The sequence below is a fragment of the Perognathus longimembris genome, chromosome 6 (genome assembly GCF_023159225.1).
Source record: "Perognathus longimembris pacificus isolate PPM17 chromosome 6, ASM2315922v1, whole genome shotgun sequence".
Classification (NCBI taxonomy): domain Eukaryota; kingdom Metazoa; phylum Chordata; class Mammalia; order Rodentia; family Heteromyidae; genus Perognathus; species Perognathus longimembris.
Genome location: NC_063166.1, coordinates 20603126 through 20626211, shown reverse-complemented (window position 1 = coordinate 20626211; position 23086 = coordinate 20603126). Strand labels below are relative to the sequence as shown.

At 40.6% G+C, this 23086-nt stretch overlaps 1 long non-coding RNA gene across 1 annotated transcript in view; it reads left to right on the top strand.

Annotated features, from left to right (window-relative positions):
* LOC125352975 overlaps positions 1–23086 on the top strand; it is a 236811-nt gene that overhangs the window by 156265 nt on the left and 57460 nt on the right. Inside the window, exon 5 of the long non-coding RNA XR_007211224.1 lies at positions 3125–3196. This is a non-coding gene — a long non-coding RNA (uncharacterized LOC125352975). The remainder of the gene's footprint in view (positions 1–3124; positions 3197–23086) is intronic.

Genomic DNA, 23086 nt, shown 5'->3' with positions numbered 1-23086 from the left:
TTGAGCACAAAGAGGCTCAGGGACAGTGCCCAAACCCTGAGTTCAAGCCCTAGGACCAGCAAAAACAAAACAAAACAAAACAAAACAAAAATGATATGGAATGGAGTTAAAATAAAAATAACAAAAGCAGAATACTGCGTTTTTTCTTTTCTTCCTCTCTCTCTCTCTCGTTCTTTCTTTTCTCCCTCCCTCCCTCCCTCCCTCCCTCCCTCCCTCCCTCCCTCCCTCCCTCCCTCCCTCCCTCCCTCCCTCCCTCCCTCCCTCCCTCCCTCCCTTCCTTCCTTCTTTATTTGCCAGTCCTGGGTTTTAAACTCAGGGCCTGAGCACTATTCCTGGCTTCTTTTTGCTCAAGGCTAGCACTCTACCACTTCAACCACAGCGCCACGTCTGGCTTTTTTCTGTATATGTGTTGCTGAGGAATTGAACCTAGGGCTTCATGCATGCTAGGCAAGCACTAGACCACATTCCCAGCCTGTGTTTTTTCTTTATAGAATAATCTCATAGGCAAATATATGGTTTTGAAAACAGAAACATAACAAACATACCCAAATGGAAAAGTTTTCACTTTAAGAATGGGGTTTCCATTGCTAGTGATGTGGAAGGCAGCTCTGAGGCATAAAAGACACAGAAAAATGACATGGAGATATGTATCTAACTGTTGAGTTGAAGGACTCTCCACGTACCTTATTTGTTTGAGGAAGGCTTCAAGCATAATGCAATACCATTCCAACTCAGCTTAATAAAGTGCTACTTCATAAAGGGATATAGGGATAGAAAACATCTTTCCTCATGTTTTCCAGCTAGTCAGTGAATGGCCTGAGACGAGGATGCATGATTCCTTATATTTACACCTTAGGGTTTTTTTTTGTTATTGTTTTTGATTTTAATCATTTACAGGATTCAAATTTTCTGTTTCTGTGCAGAAAACCATTTGTTTAGAGTATGCAGTTCAGGCATATAATACAAAGTTGTTCAATATCAGAGGCTGGTGATTTTTTTTTTAGCTCCTTCTAAATGTTTGGAAGCAGAGCAGTCCTTGGGAATGCCATTAGGAATTGCTTCATGCAGAAAACATATCTGTTGGCCAGTTAGCTTTTGAAGCTGAGAGGATAATAGGTTGGTGAACAACAAGCAGGAAGTTGCTTTGGGTTTAGAAAACACTGGAGCAAGGAGATGACAGTCCTGTGCAGGCTCTCACAGTAATAGTGGAGTAAGTGGTTCTTCAGAGTGAGCTCAATTTTCCACTGAGTGCATTTTCTGGGTTTTGATCAAGTACAGGTACCTTCTTAGGGAGCGGAAGATCTTTGTGCCCAGATTTTAAGGGCTGTGCTATCATCTTGGCCAACTGCCCATTTCCTTTGGGTTTAAAAAGAATACTTCAATTTAAATCAGATTGTACAGATTTAGAACCCAGGGGGGAAAAAGTATCCATGGCCATTCCTTTTCTTTCTCTGCCTCCCACAGTGAGTGGTTCAGTCTGCAGAGGGTGAAGCCAAATGTAGATTTCCCAGTGAAGCAAACACATCAGGCTGGAGAGTAGGAAGGCAGAGAGAGGAACTGTCTGACCTGCATTTCATCCCCAATGGGAAGATGGGATCTGGGCGTAGGTAGAAGTTAAATGGAAAGGAGGGAGAGAAGGAGTGGAAGAAGGAGTGGAAGATGAGTGGGGTGGGGCTACTAGGCAGGGTATTCTAGGACAATTTTCGCCCACTCATGAGATTAAAGGACTCCATGGGGTGGGGGGAGGGTGGACCTGGAACAGCACAGTAGGCCACACCTCAGGCTCTGTGCAGACTAATGTTTTTATTGCTTAACAGGTCTTGAGTCACCTTGTTGAATGCCATCCCTAATAGAGAGATGTACTTATTCCTTGCCCCAAAGCTACTCTGGAGCCTTATTTTGGAAGGCAGGTACATAACACACACAGAACATCACAAAAGAACGGTAGTGTCGGCATTCTATTAAGTGGCCTGCCAGGTGGAATGAAGTGATCTTGCTGAGAGTGCTCCATCAGAGGATTCCAGCTGAAATCTGAAGCACCTTTCTTCCAGCAATAACAATGTTTTTGGATAGTGCTGCTTCGGCTACATGATAAGAGAGACTTGGCTCTTGGCATAGAGGAGGAGGAGAGAGCTAAGGGCTCTCACGTTGCCCTTAGCTGGGTCAATTTTATCTTTTCTTTTTCTACGTTTCCTTCCCTTTTAACATGGTGCTTTGAAGGGATTATAAGAATCATGCTTTGCCCATACATTCTACTTTTGTTGTCAAAGATCACATTTTGTCCTTATAAAAGCCCACGAAGCCATTCACTACGAAGTAGAGGCACCTGTGCCAGATAGAGGGGGTGGGCATAGAAATGAGTGAGTTTGTTTCCATGTCAGTTAGAATTCTGTGCTAGAAGACAGCATCTGCTGTCTATTTTACAGATGAGGAAATTTAGTCCCAGAGAAAGAGAGATTTGCTCCTTCCCTTGAGATGAACCTGGCAGAGTCAATACCAAAAAAGAAATCTAGGTCTTCCGATTCAGCCCAGTGCCTTTCTCGGTATGTCTCATAGTTTCTCTCATTATCTGGAGATTTGCTGGAGCCACAGGACTGCATAATGCCGGTGCATATGTGGATTCTAGTGCTACAGCTGAATTAATTCATCATGTCAGTCCTGAGCCAGCTCTCACAGCACGTGGGAAATCGTCACTCCTTGTGGTCTCCAAATCGGGTGCTTGGAGGATATCATAATCATGGAGTGTAGGTTTCTTTCTTTCTTTCTTTTTTTTTTTTTAAATCTCTTGCTGTCTTGTGCACAGTGTTTCAACTTGTCTACAGTGTTTTTTTCCTCATGAAGGCAGAGACTGAAGGGGGAGAGCCCCACGTCACTCGTGTAAGGGCTTGCAGTCTCTTAAGTTAGAGCCTAATTGGAGCCCATTGAAAAGTATTCACCTGGATGCAGTGTGTAGCTGTGCAAATCCCCAGCGTAGTTTGAAGGTGGTTTCAGGTGCTCCCAGTGGGAGCAGGGAGGAGACAACTCCATGATGCCTGGGCTAGAGGAAGACCCTGCCATTTCTCAGAGTGACAACTTCTCTGTGAGTTGCATTTCCAGTGCAGGACGATTGTTTATTGATTGTCAGGTTTTGTGGACTGGAATTGAATTTTAATCTTGCAGTGATATCCGTGATTAAAGGGAGGTTTTAAAAGTTTAGGTGAGTGCTGTTAATAGAAGAATTTTTAGGCCCTGACCAATCTCTGTGCCTGAGAAATTTGATTTTTTTTTTTCAGTTGTGGTCCTGGGCAGTCACCCTTTATTCTTTACTCGAACATGATATGAAATGTAGGAATGAGGATGGGGCTCAAGTGGTAGAGCATTGTTCTAGCAAGCACAAAGCCCCCAAGTTCAATTCCCAATACTGGGGGAAATGAAAAAAAAAAAAGGATCTGGGTAATTAACTGAATATAGGCATCCAAGGTGTAATTTTAGGAAATTACTTATGTGTGAAGTACTCTGTACTTGAGCTCTGCTAGCTTTATGAAGGACCCAACCTAGTTTGAGACAGGGAAGAAATGACCTATATCCTAGCTTTATTAAAGGTAATCTTCATCCTCATTCCTGGATGCTTCACCCCTTGTCCCCCCTGGTGGTACTGGGGCTTGAACTCAGGATCCTACACTTGCTAGCCAGGTGCTCTACCACTGAAGCCACACCTCCAATCCCTTTTTAGGTCTGTTATTCTCTAGGTAGGAGTTCACTTTATGTCTGGGCCTACCTAGACCTCCCTAGCCCCTCTGATCCTCCTAATTAGGCTTCCCCCAGGTCTCTGGGAGCTGCAGCACCCAGCTATTGTGCTCTCCTCATTGTGTTTTCCTCTGTAGCTGGGAAAACAGGTGCATGCCACCCAGCCACTTGTGGAGTTGGAGTCGTGTGAACGTTCATGTCCAGGCTGGCTTTGAGCCTCAATTCCCTCAACTCCACCTCCCCCCAAAGTTCCTAGGTGGCTTGAGCCACCATACCTGGCTTGGGGGTGGTCTCGACCAATTTATTGTCCTTGCTTTGCTTTGTGCCTGTTTGGTTTCCCAAAGCCTTTTGTAGGGGCAACTCAGCTAGTTGGACTCTATGAGGCTTTTTGGCTTCAGCTATTGTGGGAGGCAGTTTGGGGCTCTTGCTTTACTACCCCAGCCTTTGAGGGTCTTCCTGTCTGCTCTGGTAGCCCCAGGAACTGCTCATTTGGCTTAATTGCTTCTTAGGACTTGAAACACCTTTACACCTGTGTCTTCTTCCCTTCCCATGAGGCCTGAAAGAGGAGAAGGGGAGGGAGAGGAGGCAGAGGAGCAAGCACCTACTTATTCTTGCTATTGTAGCACAAGGGGCTCAAGTGGAGGCAGACTTCATGTCTTTGCTCCTAAAGAGCTCCCTTCCTACCCCTTTCTACCCCTTCCCTGCCCCAGGCCCTTAGCTTCTCTTTCTTGCTTTGGTGCAATACATTTATTACCTCATGTACATATGGAATTGAAATAAAACAACATTTCTAGAGGCTAGTCTGGAAACCCAAACCTTACTTAGGATAATGTTTCTTTGAGAAGCTGTGTTCTAAGTGAATTATGAAGATTTGTTGGGAATATAATCTATTTGCAAGTTTTGGTAAGTGAATGCATTCTTTGTTTCTGCATCTTTTGAAGTTTGTCTATACTTCATTGTAGAATCTTGACTTGTGACATAGTTTTGAAGGCATCTGGGATTAAATTTACATCCTGTACTTCTAAGATCTCTACATGTTCCTTTTTGTGTCTCTCAGAGGTCTGTGTCTTGGTCTTTGGATAATAGTGCTTTCAGAATACAGCATATGGTTGAGAACTTGCTCTTAAAGTATTGTGCAAGTTTTCTCATTTTAGAATGCTTTATTTTTTCCTCCCTTGGCTGACTTCACTAAATACTGTAAACCCATGAAGAGCTCCATGGTTGGAGATCTGGTATCGATTATCATTAATTCTTCCCTTTACGGCATTGCCACTTAAATATACATTTAGAAAAAAACCAAATAAACATCAAATGGAATAACTAGCATTTTAATCTGGGTGGTCCGGTTAGTTTGAACATGTGCTTAAGCTTTGAAAGGTAGTTATAAAAGCACTGTTTTATTACCCCATTAAATAATTGCAATACTTAATTTAAAAAATGTATGAATTCAGATATTTCACCACACAGAAAGAAACCCTGGGCTGTTAGCCGAAGAGATAAAGTGAATTTTCTTAGTTTCTATTTCTGTTTGGCTGATAAATCTGATTGATTGGTTTCCAAGCGTGTGACTTTGGACATGTCACTCAAATAAGATGTTTGGTATCTTCAGAAATGATAACACTCCTCCTGTTTGGATATTTAAAAGGTGATATTAGAAACAATCCCGGGAAGTTAGAAGAGACACTATTTACTGAGCAATGGAAGGGGGGAGATGACAGGTCCGTAAAGGCGTGGTTGTTACATGTAATCCCGAACCTTCTTTAAATCAGTCATACCTTGTTGCTCTGCTCCTTGAACTATTCCTATGTTAGGGAAAAATTGATGGAGGCATCTGGTAGAAAAGAAGTGTTCTCCTTTAAAAATGTTTATGAGCAGCAGAACCTTAAACACGCTGTCATGCACCACTAGGTGCTGTGCCAGCTAGGTGAGTCAGCCTTGTTAGAATCATTTTGGATTTGGCCCCATGATGTTTTGGTGGTTTCTGGATGGTGCGTTAGAAGTCAGAGCTTCTAGATAAATCTTTTGCTTGGGCTGGTTGGCATTTTGTATATAACTTTCTAGTACAGACAGGAGTCATGATCTCCTTTTTGATTTTGTTTCTCTTTCATGTTGGTCCATGATAATCCTTTGTTCTCCTAAACGATGATCCATTCTATCTAATGATGCATTTCGCCATAGTACAGTTGGAGATTTCTTTTCTTCTTAGTGTAATTAGTCGTTCTAAGTTACATTCATGGAGAGTTCTTAACTGGTTTCCTTGAGTAAGAATTAAGGATTAGATGATAATCTCAGAAAACCATTAGAGAGAGGGTAGTTGCATTGAGAACTAGGATATTAAATGTTTAAGAAAATCAGCACTTTCTGCATTTTCAGAATCAGAACTTGGCTGTTACTAAATCTGGTTCTTGCAAGCTGAGCCTGGGGCAAACTATTTGGAGTTGTCAGAGAGGCAGCCCTTAGGCCGAGGTGAATGGCACATGAAGGAAAAGTGACCACGGAGTTTCATTTTGCTTGCTTTGATCACTCTTAACTAGTTTTTAGTATTACACCAACATTTTATCAGGAACCAAACAATTTCTCAGGACACTTAACTCTGCCTTTCATTCCTCTCAACCTAGAATGGAAGGTCATTGTTTTAGTAACATCTCCTGTAAGCAGATCTTCTTTAAGGAAGACTTCCGTGGTGAGGACCTGGGGCTTTTCTGTCTGATTATTGAAGGATGCTGAGAGAGGGAGAATTGTATCTTTTCAATGTCTTAGGGCTCTATCCAGTATCTGCCATGTGATTCATTTGGAATCTTCATAAGCCAGATATAGTCTTAGTGGTCAGGAGAGTGAAAGAATAAAATACACTTTGTTTTTTTTTTTTTTTGCCCTCATCATTTTGTATATCTACTTTCTGCATATAGAGTATATATATATGTATATATAATGTTTATATAGTTGCACACATATACACACAGGCACACATAATGAAAACCATTCAGAAATCAGGGGTTTTCTTTTTTGCTATTCCTAGGCTTGAGCTAAGGGCCTGGGTGTCCTCCCTGAGCCTTTTCACTCCACAAGTGGAGACATAGCTCCACTTCCAGATTTTGTTGTTGTCGTTTATGGTGATGAAGTGGAAATAAGAATCTCACAGACTTTTCTGCCTGGCCTGGATGTGAATTGTGGTCCTTAGATCTCAGCCTCCTGAGTAGCTAGGTTTGTAAGTGTGATCTACTGGCGCTTTCAGGGTTTTTCTTTTATATAATGTGTAGTCATGTATTTTCAAATTTTGGGACATGTAGACCAAGCATGGATTTCGAGTGTGTGTGCATGCGCGTGCGTGTGTGCACATGCACATGCACGTATGTGCACACAAGTAGCCGGGTACCTGCTACAGATTGGACCCACATGCTAGATACCCACTACTGCTGAGCTATAAACTTGGTCCTTACTGACAGTGAGAGAATTAAAACACAAAAACTCTACCTTTAACAATATGCTCATAGGAATATGATCGCATACTTAAAAACCAAAGAGAAATAAGCATAATTTAAGATATTGTCAGTGCCCTGTTAGGTTGAGTTCCTCTTAGTGGGAGGGACTTCTCTCTCACCTATTACCTATTCTGATTTGCTTTTTGGCAGGGGCGGGGGGGGGCAGGCTAATAAAAAAGAGTTAGTTACCATTTCCTATTGAACTTGGTAATTCAGTTTTTTTGTTTTGTTTTTCTGAGAGTTCTATAGGAATGTTTTGGGTTTTTTTTGGGGGGGGTGGTCATCATTTTGCTACCTTTTTGTTTGGATATAGTATATTTAAGTTTCCCAATGATTTATCATTCTACTGTACAGATATCCTGCATTCTCAATCAGTCAACTAGATTCATCTACATGGAACTGTTATTAGAAACAGCGTAAGTCTGAACAGTTACTTCTGCATCACCTTGGGTAGCTGCAATGTTTAAACACTGGACCTGTGTTCATCAGTTGGTGGTTTAGACAGGTTACATGTAAAACATTACAAAGCCTCTCTCTAGATTCTTAGCTTTCTACTGCAGACCTTGAGAAATGTAGTGAAATCCTAAGAAATGTCTGTTTAGAAAAGGAGTTTTACCAGCTGCTGGAGCCTCAAGCTTGTAACCTTAGCTATTCAGGAGGCTAAGATTTGATATTCAAGCCAGCTAGCATGGGCAAGAAAGTCTGTGATATACCTCTCTCCAATTAACAACCCCCCAAAATCTAAAAGTGGAGCTATAACTCAAGTAGTAAGAGTGCTAGCCTTGAGTCCAGAAGCTAATGGAACAGTGCCCAGGCACCAAAATAAAGATTGACAACAGCAACAACACGCAAAAGAAGTTTTGGTGACTTGGCATAATAAAGACAAAGCAGAGTAAGAAAGAAGTCCTATGACTTGAAGCAATGAGCTTCATATGTGAAATTATGTCTAGTAAAACATTGTTTGTGAAAGATCAAACCAAGCCACTCAGGGATGTCAAGATGTTCATTTTTCAAGTTAAATGAATGAATGAAATCTCCTTCAGTATACCTGGGGTCCTAGATGGCTTCGGTGTGTGTGTGTGTGTGTGTGTGTGTGTGTGTGTGTGTGTGTGTGTGTGTGTTCTCTTTTGTGATATCCTGAAATGAAGTCTCAAGTCTGGGGGCATATCTGCTCCGGAGATGGTAGAGCTTTGATTGATGCGGAATTGTTTGAGAGAATCCCAAGTGACTGAATGGATTATTATTAGATGACACAGTGCCACCCATACAAGGGGTGGTACTGGAAAGAACAGATGTGTTGAAGAGGATATCCTAGAGATAGCTATAGTTGCCTGGAGCTTGGAAAAACGAGAAGCAGAAATTACTTAATATGAATGCACACAAATCTGCTTCTCAAATTACGCCAAATGTCACATCTGTGAATATCTTGGTTTACCTCTTAGCAGGCATGTAGTTTTATAAGGAAATTAATCTGGGTTCATGGAATTCTGAACTATGGCTTAGCTCTCAAATTCTTTGTTTTTATCCACCACTTCTTTAGCCCAGTTGAAAGTCCTAAGTTTTTTAAGTACAGAAACTGATATCTAAGCAAGTGTAAGAAAATGAAGTCACTTATCTTGAAATTTATTTAAACCTTTAATTATTGTAAACAAGAGATCTAGTTTCTTTAGTGAATGTAGTAATGTCTTAGTTTTGTGGCAGTTTGGTTTTTTGGCTCTATGGGATTGAGTCATCGTTTGACTTGTATATCTGGGAGAATGTTTCATCTATAAAGAAATGAATACAGCAATTGGTCACGATATCATCAACCTCAGTTGTATTGAAAAAATTATTTTTAAAGGCTTTTAATTTCATCAGTATAACAAGCCTAAAATAAGTCAGTCATATGTAGACATTGGTGTTTTGAAGACAGGCTTTGTGTGATCCACCCACCTCCCTTCCTTGCCCCTTCATTCCCACACAGGCTCTTAGGTTATGGAAGACTCAGATTGGCCCCCTTTTCAGTAAACAAAGAAAAAGTTTGAGGGCTCTCTAGGTGCAGGCACACAAGAGAAATTTAGAAAGCACCTGAAAGGTTGTAGATAGTGACAACATTCATGGATGAATCTGAAGTTACACTGATCATTAATGTCAGATTTTCCCTAATTCCCAGTTACAGGAGCCAAGCTCATACAGGGTGATCTGGTGAGTCCCTGGGAGTAGACATTGACTCTGTGTGAGTGTGAGTGTGTGTGTGTGTGTGTGTGTGTGTGTGTGTGTGTGTGTAGGACTTGTGGTTGACCTTGGGTCTTGTCCTTTGATGCCCTTTCCTCCAAGTCACTATTTTAAAAGCTCATGTTGTCTGAGGAAAGTTGTCCTCTAGGGCCTTGTAACTGAACTTTGGCAAAGGATCAACCCCTAAGCCTCGTGTTCCAAAAAAAACCAAATCTCATACAACTGAACTGGCATCAGGATTCTGATTGTGTGAGCACCATTGCTACCCTAAAAGCTTTAACACTTGAGGTTTTCCCCCTTCTTCTTTGAAATTTAAAAGCAAGTGAAATCAAAATAGGCTTGCTTTTCAACCTAGATTGATTAGCTGACATGGAGGGAAGGCCGGCCTTTGAAATCTATAGGCATCCTGTTGCAGGCTGACCCTGGTAACCCCACTAGATTAGCAATGGTCTATGTAGCCTGCTCTGTCAGCAAGTCTGGCCAGGCATGCACAGATGGTGCCAGTTGGAGAACATCATAGCCCAACATTGCTAAAACCTCTGCCCTGGCCATTTCTGCTTGGGAGGAGTTGCCAGACTGAGACAGGGTTGTTTATAGACCTGTCTCTGCCCCAATGCCTTGGAAGAGATCTCAGAAGGATGCCAGTTAGGATTTAATTTGCTGATGAGTACTTAAGTAATGCTTTCTTGTTGTAGCCCAGGCCTTCCTGGGCTGCTAGGCATCTGGGAGTTTTACAGGGTCTATGGCCTTGGGGGTTGTTCCGCAAGGGAATTTGAAACTAGAATTGATCTCATTCCAAGGAGTCAAGCATAATGCAATACTTGTTTTCCTAGAGTCAATCAGCCTAAGGAAAATTCGAGTGGGCTGGAGGTGGGGGGCAGGGAGGGGCCTTCAGAGTTTGAGCAATCAACTTAACCCAGGGGTACAAAAACTTTTATTAGAGAAGGCAGCACACACAAGATCTGCCCGTCTTCCATTTGCAACCAGTTTCAAGGTTGCCGAGCGACAGTGTGAGAGTTTCTAGTTAATAACTCTATCTGGGGTGAGCCCTGGAAATAATGACTCTGCTCCCCAAAGATAGAAAAAAGAGGACTTCATTAACATTGGAGCCATTGAGTGAAATATCTGCCCCCTCTCCATGTTGAGCTGAGCTGAAACTGGCAGCTTGTTCTTCCTAAGAATATATTCTTTGTGAGAGCTCTATTCGTATGAAGAGATTCAAGAAAGTCCACTGTTCCCATATGGATCCACCTGAGTGGGTTGAGTAGAACATTAGCGTGGGTGTCTGTCATTCCAGAGGGCCACTGGATTACCCGGTGGATGGACTTTAACCATCTCTGACCTTTCTTAAAGCAAAACAAAAAAGCAAGAAAAAAGAAACACACCTGCCCTCTACTTTGCCTTTCAAGTCACTATCCAGGTTAGTTCTGGCTTATACCTTGTTACTATTTAACCCACTTGACTGTTTCCTTCTGGCTCATTGTATACATTGTGTTATTTCATTCTTGGAGGAATTTTCCTTGGAGATGCAGCTGTTGTATAATGTGGGGGCCTTTTGAAATCTGTGACTTCAGAAAGGTTTGCCTTCCATTCTCTTTGCCACCATGCACCACCCCCCCAATACCCAAGGTATGAAGAAACAGATCCTGTTGAATGCACTCTAGTGCTTTTGAGATTGGAATGGAGGAGTGTGGCCTAGAGGGAGATCAGAAAGAATGAGTGGGGTGTTATTGGCTTCTATCATGGTGGACACAGACTGAAATCCAGCACCACTTGGTGGAATCTGCAAGAGAGATACGGAGAGCACTTCACTGTGACAGAAGCCATCTCCTCTTGGCTAACAGCAAAGCTGGGGTGTGGTATAGCTTTGTTGACTAGATGTGAGGTTGAGAGAGGGAGAGAGAACTGCCAATGGAGGACTCCCAAGACAGAGGAAGGCAGGAGAAAGTAGTGGATGATGAAAGCAGTGGCAAGAGGAAGCAGAATTCAGCTTTCAGCAGTTTGCATCTGAAATGTCCATTAGGTCCATCTGGCATTGGGCTTGAACAGAGCACTCTGAGGTAGAAATGAGGTGGGGGTTTGTTGCCACAGAGCTGGTGATGAGGCCACAGGGTTGAATAAGATTATAGAGAACTAGGAAGAATGGGATCAGTGCACTTCAGTTCAGAACTAAAAACACACTGTGTTTTCCCTCCCACAATTTCCCTCCCTCTAGCAATTGAACACTGATGTATATTTACTTGGAGAAGATGAAGAACAAAAAATAGTGATGGATTGTTTCAGGATCACATGTAGGGTGTGGTATATGTGATTGGAAAATTCATAGTGACCTTTGGAAAATAAAAGATTTTTTTCTTTTTGCTTGTCCTGGGGTTTGAATTCTGGGCCTTGGGCACTGTCCCTGAGCTCCTATTGCTCAAGGCTAGCACTCTACCACTTCAGCCATAGCACCACTTCCAGCTTTTTCTGTAATTAATTGGAGATAAGAGTTTCATGGACCTTCCTGCCCAGAATGGCTCTGAGCTGTGATTCTCACTCAGATCCAGCATCCTGAGTAGGATTGCAGGCATGAGTCACAGCTCCTAGCAGAAGCAGATTCTTTTAAAATCATTTATTTTGTCAGACATGGAGCTGGAGCTCAGGGCCTGGGCACTGTCCCTGAGCTCCTTTTGTTCAAGGCTAGTGCTCTACCACTTTGAAACAACTCCACTTCTGTTTTCTGGGTGATTAATTGGAGATGAGAGTCTCATGGACTCTCTTGCCTGGGCTAGCTTGGAACCAAGATCCTCAGAACTCATCTTCCTGAATTGCTAGGATTATAGGTATAAGCCACCCGCACCCGGCTAGAAGTAGATTCTTGGCAATGACCTACCTGGCAGTAGAATTTTGGAGTGCTTTGGTCTGTTTCATAGATGCTCTACCATTTGAAGACAATGCCAGAACAAACCAGAAGGTAGATAACTGGGGGTTTTGTAGTACACAAAGTAAGCATCTGCTAGTTTATTTAGTAGCAAGAGCAGGAAGAGCCAAGGGATGTGAGTGCAGCAAAGCCAAGAATGAAAACCTGGTCAAGAGGCTGCATGAGGCTGGCTTGGCAGACGGGGCTGGTGGCTTTAGTAATTACACTGGTGCCTGCTCTATGTGTGCCTTTCCCACTGAGTTTAAAAAAAGGCTTTCCTCTAACTACCAGGTCTCCCAGAAGTTGGGCCACTTTTGCCCTTGGTGGTTTTTCCTGTGGAGTCTAGCTCTGTCTGTGCTCTCTGCTGTTTGCTGACTCCATCATAATACCCTTGGCCCTACTGCTTCCCAGAGCTCCTGCCCTCTTCTCTGGACTGAGCTCATAGGAGGTTTGTGAGGACATGCCCTTCCGGAAGAGCCCAGCACAGCCCACGTGACTGCATGGCTAGACCAGCACATGTGGACTTGACCATGGCCATGTCTCTTTTTCTCCATCTTCCTCCCTGTTACTCTGTGAGTATTTTTAGCATAAATATGAGCTAACAGAGTCAAATCTAAAGAAAGTATGTCTAGTCCATTTTCTGTAGCACCACGGGCTGTGTCAATAATAAAGAAGTTACTCTGGCCAGATTCTGGTTGCTCATGCCTGTAATCCTCGCTACTTGGGAGGCTGAGATGTGATGAACAACCATGGTTAGAAGCCAGACAAGGCAGAAAAGTGCCTGTGAGATTCTTGTATCCAGTTAACCACTCGAAAACCAGAATAGGGTTGTGACTCACAGTGGTAGGGCACTAACTTTCAGGGGAAAAAAAAAAGCTCAGGGACAATGCCTAAGCCTGGAGTTCAAGCCCCAGAACCAACAAAAAGAAAAGAGATTACTTTGATTCATGGTTCTGTTCAAACAAAGGACCTGTTTCATGACGGCCTTCTTGTTACATCACATGCATGCAAAAGAGGGAGGAAAGGAGAGAGAAAGGAGAGAGAGAGATACGGAGAGAGAATATCACATGGCAAGAAGAAGCAAGAGGCCTAGACTCCCTCTTTTATAGCAATCCACTCTTGTGGAATTAAACCTTCACTGGGAGAGAACAAGTCCTTGCAGGAGATCAGTCATGGCTTCCCTTCCACTAGGTCCTACTTATGAAAGGTCCTACCACCTAGCAATACTGCTGCATTGAAGAGCACACATCCATGATATGAAATAGTGGGGGGCAACCAAGTTATAACTAGTGGGGAGGGCTCATCATCACTAGAGATTCTTCTGAATGAATACATTTATACAATCTCAGGCTTCCTTTTGACATCCACATTTCCTGTGAATTCTTTTTTAAGTATTCCAGCTGTGGCTGTGGTAAGAAGAAAATGTGCCCCACCACTTTAGGAAAGATGAATTTCCAAAGGAATTCTGTACATTCCTTTAATAGACTATACTGCACAAAGTAGTTCTATACATTTTTCCATGTCCTTCACTGTATGTAGGCCCAGAATAAGCCAAGAGAGTCTCATTCTTTACCCAATGCTAGGCTTTGCTTTCTGGACGAAGTACATTTTGACCCTCTGCTAGTCCTAATGTCCTTTAGAAGGAGACACAAAGTACATGGAGACTTTTCACATTTGCAGATAGAAATATTTGGGGCATTTATTGATTGTTCTTTAAACTCCATTCTGTGGTTCATGTGTTTGTTTTCTCTTTTTGCCCTAAACAGTGTTTTATTTGTTTTTTTTTTTAGTAGTTTCTACCTCTACAATGTCTTTTTAAAAAACAAAAAGCACTAGGCAATGATAACAGTTAATTGCAGCCTTTAAATTTTTCCTTTGACCTATTACCTGTTAGGCACTGTCCTATCTTCTGGAACTCAAAGATGAGTGAGAGGGAGTCTTGTCATCAGAGGCTTAGACTATAGAGATATGCGGGTGATTTGAGACACATGGGTAGTAAGGCTATGGAAGTATAACTAACTTCATTCTTTGCAGGAACTGGAATCAAAGGGCTGTTGAGAAAAATAGTACATTGCATCTTAAAGAATGGGTTAGAATGAAGTGGAATTAAATTTTACAGAGAGTGCCTAGTCAGATGGTACTATCAATTTTACACATTATTGGGTAGGAAAATGACTGCAGTTGCTTGGTACTGGTGAATTATAGGAAGGAAAGGATCAGTTGGTAGGAAACAGGCTACAAGAACAAAGCCAATATCAGGTCTCGCCTAGGTCATATATAAGAGTTGGTGACATGTTTACTCTCCCAACCACATGGATGGATGGAAGAAACCTGAAGTAGGAATCTAGTTGGATGGTTATTTCCAAAAAGGATAATAGTCTAGTTGAGGCAAGGGCATTGAAGAGATAGTCTAGAAGTGACTATATATGTGAGGAAACTTTAGAGATGAAATTGGTAGGATTTTGTGATAGTTGTGCCATGATGTAAGCAGGAAGTAGCAGCAGATGAGGGGGGAGGGTCATTTTCTAGCCAAAATGGTCAGGTAGCTCTTATCAGCTGGGACTGGATACTAAAGAAGGAAAATATTTAGAAGGTGGGGTTGTCATTTGTGAGTCTGTATAATTAACAGTTAAATGTCAACCTTGATGTAGTACTTAGGGCATGTCTTTCTCCTCCTTAAAAAACTTGAACTTTAGGTTCAAACCTGCTGGTAGTGAGTTTGAGAGCTCTGAGCTGTTGAAATTACTGGGCACATATATTCAATCCTTTATGCCTAGAGATATGGAGTTAAGAGAATTTGACCATTTGAGGCATTTCCACTGGGAGGAAGTTCCTGGAGAGACCCACCATTATGAGCCATTAGCAAATAACTTTTGCAGTGTCTAAAGGAGTAAAGATTGTGGTCCTGGAAGGATATCTGTATGGTTTAATACAATATCTACACTACTGCATGCAAGACAAGGTGTGCGCTGATTACTTAACTCCTGTCGCCTCTGAGATCTCATTTCCTTCTGTGGTCTCCCCTTTGTTCATTGTACTAAAGCCACACTATGCTATTGGCAACTATTGCTTGAACATATCCTAGTCAACATGATTCTGTTCCAGAGCTTCTGTGCTTGTGCTCTGATTACTACCCATTCTTGATGCTCAAATGTCCCCATATTACAGATGCCTCCCTGACAACTGATTTAATACAGCATCCCCCTCACCCCCCTCCCAAGCTCTTTGTATCTCTTTGTTCTTATGACTTCATACACATTTAGCTGGTTTGCTGCCAGTGTCCCGCATAGGAATGTGAACTTAGAGTAAATGCTGCATACCATAAATATGCCATACACATGTTGCTTAATATGTTCTTAAGGTTTTCCTTGGGGGTAGAGATCCTATAGAGTTGTGTTTTTCTTTAGTCACAGCATTTAAAGATTTAAAAATTGAAAGTCAAGTACAGATTCAATGATAGTTGACAGTTGGGACTGGTTGGTGTGTTTCAATTTAGATCTACAACAGTTTAGATATAATGAGCTTCAGAGACTTTCACAGACCTCAATTTGTAGAACTACATCTATTACATTAAATAGTGTAAAGCTGTTGTACTTTTTAAGAGCATTGTAGTTTATCATGGCAATGTGCTCTTATCTCTGGATAGGAAATAAATATGTATTTATTCAATTGAAACAAGTATGTATTTATCCGAAGGCAGAAATTATGCCATTAATAATTCAGAAGAGTTTTCAATTAAGTATTAACAATATCATTGTCTTTGGGTGTGATCTGACTCCTTGAGCTCATAGTCATATCAAAATACTTTTTCTTCAAAGAAGATAAATCCCTGGTAAGCAGAATGCAAAAATCCCAACTCTTTAATCAACTTATGCTGTTTAAGCATCTCTCTTAGAAGAAAGAGACATGTGATAGTAATATATATTAAGAATTTGAAGTTTTCTGGAACCCTAGGGATGTCCTGGTGTCTATGTTTGCTTAGCTAAGTATTCAATGCCAATATAATCTGCTGTTTAATATGTGGAAGATTCTGACGAAAAATATGGCCTTGCAATACCTAAAAATTCCTTATCAAAGGAAGATTAAATTATATTAATTACATGAAAACATGGACTAACTAATGTGTTTCCTAGAGATCTCAGAGAGATAAACATAGAAAGTTTTCCTTTAATTGGATGATCTACTTTGTCCCTGCTCATTCCTCTATTCTCTGGCTTTCTCTTCTGCCCCAATCAGAAAGCTTGAACCGTGAATGATTTTCTGGTTAACTTTTAATGAAGCAGGAAGTTAGGTTGTCAAAACACCTCATTCAGTGTAATCATCCAATGATGTTTAGTTCATATGTTTTGGTCATAGAATTTATACAAATATTGTGATTATAGACATGGCTTTAAGTGTTTTTCATTTCCTTAAGCAAATAGTTGATTTTTCTATTCCATGTGGTGTGACCTTGTGACCTCATAGATTCCCAATAGCATTGGAGCTACTTTTGTCACTTGGTACACTTCCTATAGATGTGTGTGTGCTGTGTGTGTGTGTGTGTGTGTGTGTGTGCTGTATATATGCATGTGTGTGCATATTTGTAGAAAGCAACAGAGCTGGTGTTACTTTTGTAGATATTATCGCTGTGCATTTTCCATTTTGCATTATCTATTTATTGGCTGTAGCAATGTTATCTCTGTTCTAGTATATTTCCAATAGACCACTCTCCCATCTGATACTTCATATCCGTCCTTAGTTTTTTTTTTAAGACATTTTCCCACCTCAGACACTAATTATTAAAATCACATGGTTTGCCAGACAAACACAACTCAGTGGTATTTGAGCAACAAATCAATGAGCAAATATTGATGCAACACACATGCTACATGAACATGACACCATCTGGGGTTCTGTACATGATTTATACAGGAAGACAGAGAGTGTCTCTGCCTTTCAATGGCTCAAAGTCTAATTAGTAGGAGACTATAGAAAAATAGAAAATGTCAAGGAAATCTCACCCCAGTTTCTGACTTGTCAGTGTTCTGGTATTGTCATTCAGTCACTGAGTGTTTCCTGAGTGCCTTGCTTAGGAGTTCTGAAGACAAAGTCGTGATCCTTTAGTAGCTTACAGAATAGGGCTGGCTGCTTTTGGTCAGGAAAGTAGTGAGATGAAACGATTGTCTTCAGCAGTCTAGACATAATTACATAGACTATTTATGGGTAACTTCCCAGAAGTTCTAATATCTGATCACTGTATACAGAATATTTTTATTTCTTAGTAACTTGTGCAATTGCCCATGGATCCTTAAATAATGTGTGTGTGTAGGGGGGGCAATGTTGGGAAGAGAGAATCATGTACATTGATTTTTTGAGATTCTTCTGTATTTCCAATTCTGTTTTTAATGGGTATATTTTATTGTAGAAAGGTAGAACTTAACTATTGACATTGGAGTTCATTAGTGCTGGTGTTCAAATTTGACTTAGCAACTCACCAGTGGAATAAAATTAAGCAAGTTACAGAAACTTCTTGAGTCTCTGCTTGAGCCTCTATCTATAGAGAAAAGATAGTAAGAAATCATAATCTGCCAATATCCCATGTCATACAAGGGTTCACATTAACATAGAATTTTCTTACAGTGTTGCTTATAGCGTTTGTATCACAATCCTTCTGGCTCCGTGGCAGGCAGCAACCACTAGGGTTGCATCCCTGAATCAGACAATGGCCTGCCTAATGTTGCAGTTCAGCAGCAGACAATGTCTGCCAGTGTGTTGCAGCTTTCCCACTAGCACGGTCACTGAAGCCTTCTAGGCTTATTGTGTCAGGAATTTTAAGAATGAAATTCAGGACAATGGGAAGATGAAGAGAAGTTCCTTCAGAGAAGTACCTAGGTCAAGAACTTCTGTTACTCTGACAATCTACCATATGTTCTTTGATTCTGTCTGGCTCTGAGTTTAGGGTTATTATACACTGGGCTGTGCCATGATTGGTTGTTTGAAGATTAGGACAACCAATCAGCCAGAGAAGACCTGTGGAGTCACTATAATTCTCAGTTAGGTCTGTCTCCTATTCCCTTTTCCCTTCATCCCCAGCTAAGACTACAAGGAACTAGCAGATACGGAAATCCAACCTATTCTCTGCAGCTCAGCTTTTTGTATTTTCCAAGATCACAGCTGGCCAATCCAGCAATGCCTTTCACTGCAAGATGTTCCACATAGGTCCTGGATCCTATCAAATCTACTCTTTCAAAATGAGTGTGTGTGTGTGTGTGAAGCAAAATTGTTTGGGGAATTATAAACATTGTACAGATATTCACTGGTGGCCCATTGGGTCTCCATTAAATGCCTGTCCTTAACATAGTTTTCAGCTTATGAAAATAACTACGCTTTCTCCAAGGATCTGATCATCTTTATGGGTTTAATAGTGGTATAATGGCAGAGTAAAGCCTTGCTTTGCGATTGATCATTGATAAAGGGAATTTACTAAATGTATTTGCTGAAAATTCTAGGACTCTTTTAAGTTTCACATGCAAATCAGGCTTGGACTTAACTTTTGCAATTTGAAAGAATTATGTAAAAGGCAAGTCATGCACATACATCATTTTCTGTTTCACAGAGTAAAATTTCCAAGCTATCCATAAGAGTCTCTTGAGTCTCTAATGTTTATACATGTAGTCATTAAAACACCTCTTAAATGTAAACTTAGTGAAGGCTGGCATGTTTGTATATTTTGTTCATGACCATAACCCCAGCTCTAGGGCAGGGCTTGGCTAAGTCACAGATCCTGTTGAGGGTCTGTTTTGGGCACTTTACAAGGAATGTAGAAATTTTGGGAAAATAAAGTAAGGGTTTGTAATCTTGGAGATCTCATAATCTGGTAGGGAGAAAGAAAAGGGAAAATGATAATTGTGTAAAAAGGGCATAAATAAAGGAATTTTAAGTGCACCAAAGGGTTGGCAAGGTGGTAGCGCCAAGGAAACATCCACTGATTTAAAGGCAATAATTCTTATGAACAGAATTTGTTCTTCCTCAAGAGTGCTGGGGAATACTTAGCTCCCTTTAGAGATAGTCACAGGGTTCCTTGTAGGGAATTTAAAAAAAAATGATGAAAACTTTATTAAAAAAAAAGTCAGTTCATTTTTTACCATGCAGGGAATATTCCTGAAGTGAAGGCCCTTTCTTCAGGGCTGTTCCTCAAGGGACTTCTTTAGTATACCTCCATCTTTTCTGGATGGCCTTTATCCCTTTGAGATACTTGAATTTCAGAGACATTGTCTCCTTGAAAGTAGAGCCTTCTGACCTGGTAATGATAATTTTATAGATGTGTTCTATAAAGAAACAACACCCAAATAATGAAAAGAGCCTTAACTCTGAATACATATATCACCCCCAGACAACCTCAGGATAAAAAGAAAATATGTTTTCTATAACTCTCAGAAGTTTAGAAAGGCTTTCCTTTTCTTAGTCTTTCAAAGCAAGACAATCTTTTTTTTTTTTTTTAAATCTGTTCCATCTTAAAAATTGATACTTTTCTTGGGTCAACTTTGTGTACTCTCACACTTCTATTATCAAAGGATGACCTTTCATTTGATGAAAAATAATTTTTTTTATCAAGAATTGATACTGAATTCTACCATGTTCCTATTAATGTTCTATTTTGATCTTGTAGGGGGTTATAAGTATATAGTTTTCTTTTTCCTAGGCCTTAAAAAGTTAACCCTTATCTTACACCAGTAAACTTTCTCTCCAAATTCAGAACTCAGTAATCATCATTCTCCACTGAAATATTATTTGTCTCTATGTTGTGCCATATTATGGATGTTGCTCATATATCAGGCTTGTAAGGAATTATTCCTTCTCTGTTTTCACCTATCTAAAATGAAGTTGGATTTATAACAAACAAACAAACAAACATAAGATTAAGAAAACTATTGAATTCCTTAGGGAAAATTTTCATTCCTTGAGTCAGTGACCTATCAAATGGTACCTAATGATGTGTGGATAGTCAAACCCACCAAAGTAGCTTCTTAACCCATCGGGATCTACCCCATTGATTTTTGTAGAGTAAATCATAACAGCCTATTAACATTCCATTATGCTGAGCATAGAACTAATAGAAGAACAGCTATGAGGTCACAGATCAGAAGTAGTCTTTCCACTGTATTATTGAGCAACGAGTGACCTGAAAGATGAAAATGCAGGGCCAGCTTTATGGGTATCACTTGTAGACACCCTTGAATAAAGAAGAGTCTTTAAAGCAAAATAAAAAGGAGCAACCTATGTCATTGTATAACTTGTTTATTAGACATGATAGTGAATGTAATCTATCGCTAACTTAATTTACTAACTACTAAAATTTAGCTATTTGTGTACATACACTTCTTTTGAGCTTCCTCTGATTCCTTTTATTAGAGTTTCAAGTATGTGCCTCCTTTAATTGATCTGATTTAATGCTTTCATATCAGGGTGGGACACTGAGGGTAGAAATGCTACTTGAGACATAACAGCTGGGGAGCAGAAATATTTTGTGTGGCAATTCCTACAACATAAGTCACTAAGACACTTTGACAAAACATGGATCTGAAAAGTATGTACTCAGAAACTGGGAGAAAAATTTCCACTGCCTTAGTTGTCTGTAGTCCATGATGAGTACTTATCTAGTCTCAGAGTGAAGGTACAGTTGCGTAGTTTCGGAACTTTTTTTTAGTAGAACCTGGAATATTAGGCTAGGGAATGTAGCTTTGAATGTGAGGATTTATTCGTACTAAGATTAATTTAGCCAAGCAATGTGGTACACAACATTCCCCCAATATTCAGGCAGCAAGAGGATCTGAAGTTCAAAGCCACCTTGAGCTGAATCAATTCCAAGCAGAGTTCATTCATCCAGAAGGTTCTAGATTCTACTATAAACGTCAAAAACAACCTGGGAGAACTTGTGAAACAAATTTGAAGGAAATATAACTTAACTGCGTATGTAGCTATCCATTGACTAGCTATTGTTTTAGTGGAAATTGATAAAGAATGTCTACTTTGCAATAAGTTAATAAGGAAGATTCAGTCAAGACAAGTAGGAGGATTATTACCAGGAGAACAGTGTCCTGAAAGAAGAGAAGAGATAATTTCCAGAAGGAAAGGGCGGTCAGCCTTAATTACCTGCCACAGAGAAGCCAAGTGAAAAAGATAAGTTTAGCAAAGGGAGTTTGGAGTGATAAGACTTTAAGAGATATGGAGGTAATTGGTGGTGACCTTTAGGAAAGCTGTTAGTAAGAATAGTGTGTGTATGTGTGTGTGTGTGTGTGTGTGTGTGTGTGTGTGTAGGGGGTGGGGTGGGAGATGAGATGCTTGTAGGGAGAGGGTTTATGTGGAAAATTGGATGAAAAGCACATCCTTTGCAGAGAGAAGGGAAGCATGTGAGAAGTCAAAGAGAATGAGGTATGAAACAGATTAGTAATTGTGTGATCTTGCAAGAATTATTTAATCAGTCTGGATCTCAATTTCTCTGTCTGCTAAACAAGCCAATTAGATCAGGGAATCAAATGAGTTCTAGTAAGTAGATTCTTATCAGATCTAGACCTTCAAAGAGATGGATGGAAGGTGCAGGGATAATTTAGGAGAGCACTTTTCCTTATGGCTTACTTTTAGTTTATGGTCTTTGTAAATCTATTTTTAATAATGACATACACACACACACTAAACTTAAAACTTAGCATCTTAATGAAATATAGTTTAATAGCGTTAGTATATTCACATTCTTGTACACCCATGCTCTAGAACCTTTTATCTTATGAACTGAATTTCTTTTTTTTTTTTTTTTTTTGGCCAGTCCTGGGCCTTGGACTCAGGGCCTGAGCACTGTCCCTGGCTTCTTCCCGCTCAAGGCTAGCACTCTGCCACTTGAGCCACAGCACCGCTTCTGGCCGTTTTCTGTATATGTGGTGCTGGGGAATCGAACCTAGGTCCTCGTGTATCCGAGGCAGGCACTCTTGCCACTAGGCTATATCCCCAGCCCTATGAACTGAATTTCTTTACCCATTGATAAACAAGTTGTCCTTATCTCTCCCCACAGTCTATAGCAACCACCGTTTACTTTTTGTCTCTGTGAGTTTGTCAGGCACTTCATGGGAGCAGAACACGTACCATGTCCTTTAGTGACTGGCTAATTGCATCTTAGCATAATGTCCTCAAGGATCACCCACGTTATAGCCTATGTAAAAATTTCCCTTGTGAAAGGCTGAGTAAAACATTCCATTGTGTATGTAAGCCACACTTTGCTTATCTATCCAGTGATGGACATTTGGGTTGCTTCCACATTTTGGTTATCATTATAACAATTCGGCGAGTGGTGCTGTATGAACAAGTATGTACAAATACCCATTTTTCTTATTTTGAGCCAGCTATGAGTTCATGCCTCAGCATCATGTGAATCATGATTGCTCAGGCTTGATGGCAAGAATGGCTCCTGCTGGGTAAGTGGAGCAAAGCTTTCTGAGAGATCCTGGAGATAGAAAAAAAAAAGTTGTTTTTTTTTTCATAGTATAATTCATGAGAGTTGTGCTTATTACATTGTTTTCCAGGAGAGAATGAAAGAACCTCTCTTTAGTTCCCTTTTAAATTTCAGTTGCAAGAGGACCTCAGGTGTCTCCTATTGTGCTGGGCTGTAAAAAAGTCTTTTACTGGACTGTGCAATTTATTTTCCTTGTGTTGTAAAGAGCAGTGATAATGAAGAGCTAGGGATCTTCCAGACTGATGAAGGGCCTATGAAGCAGAAGTCCTGCTGCGAGTTAAC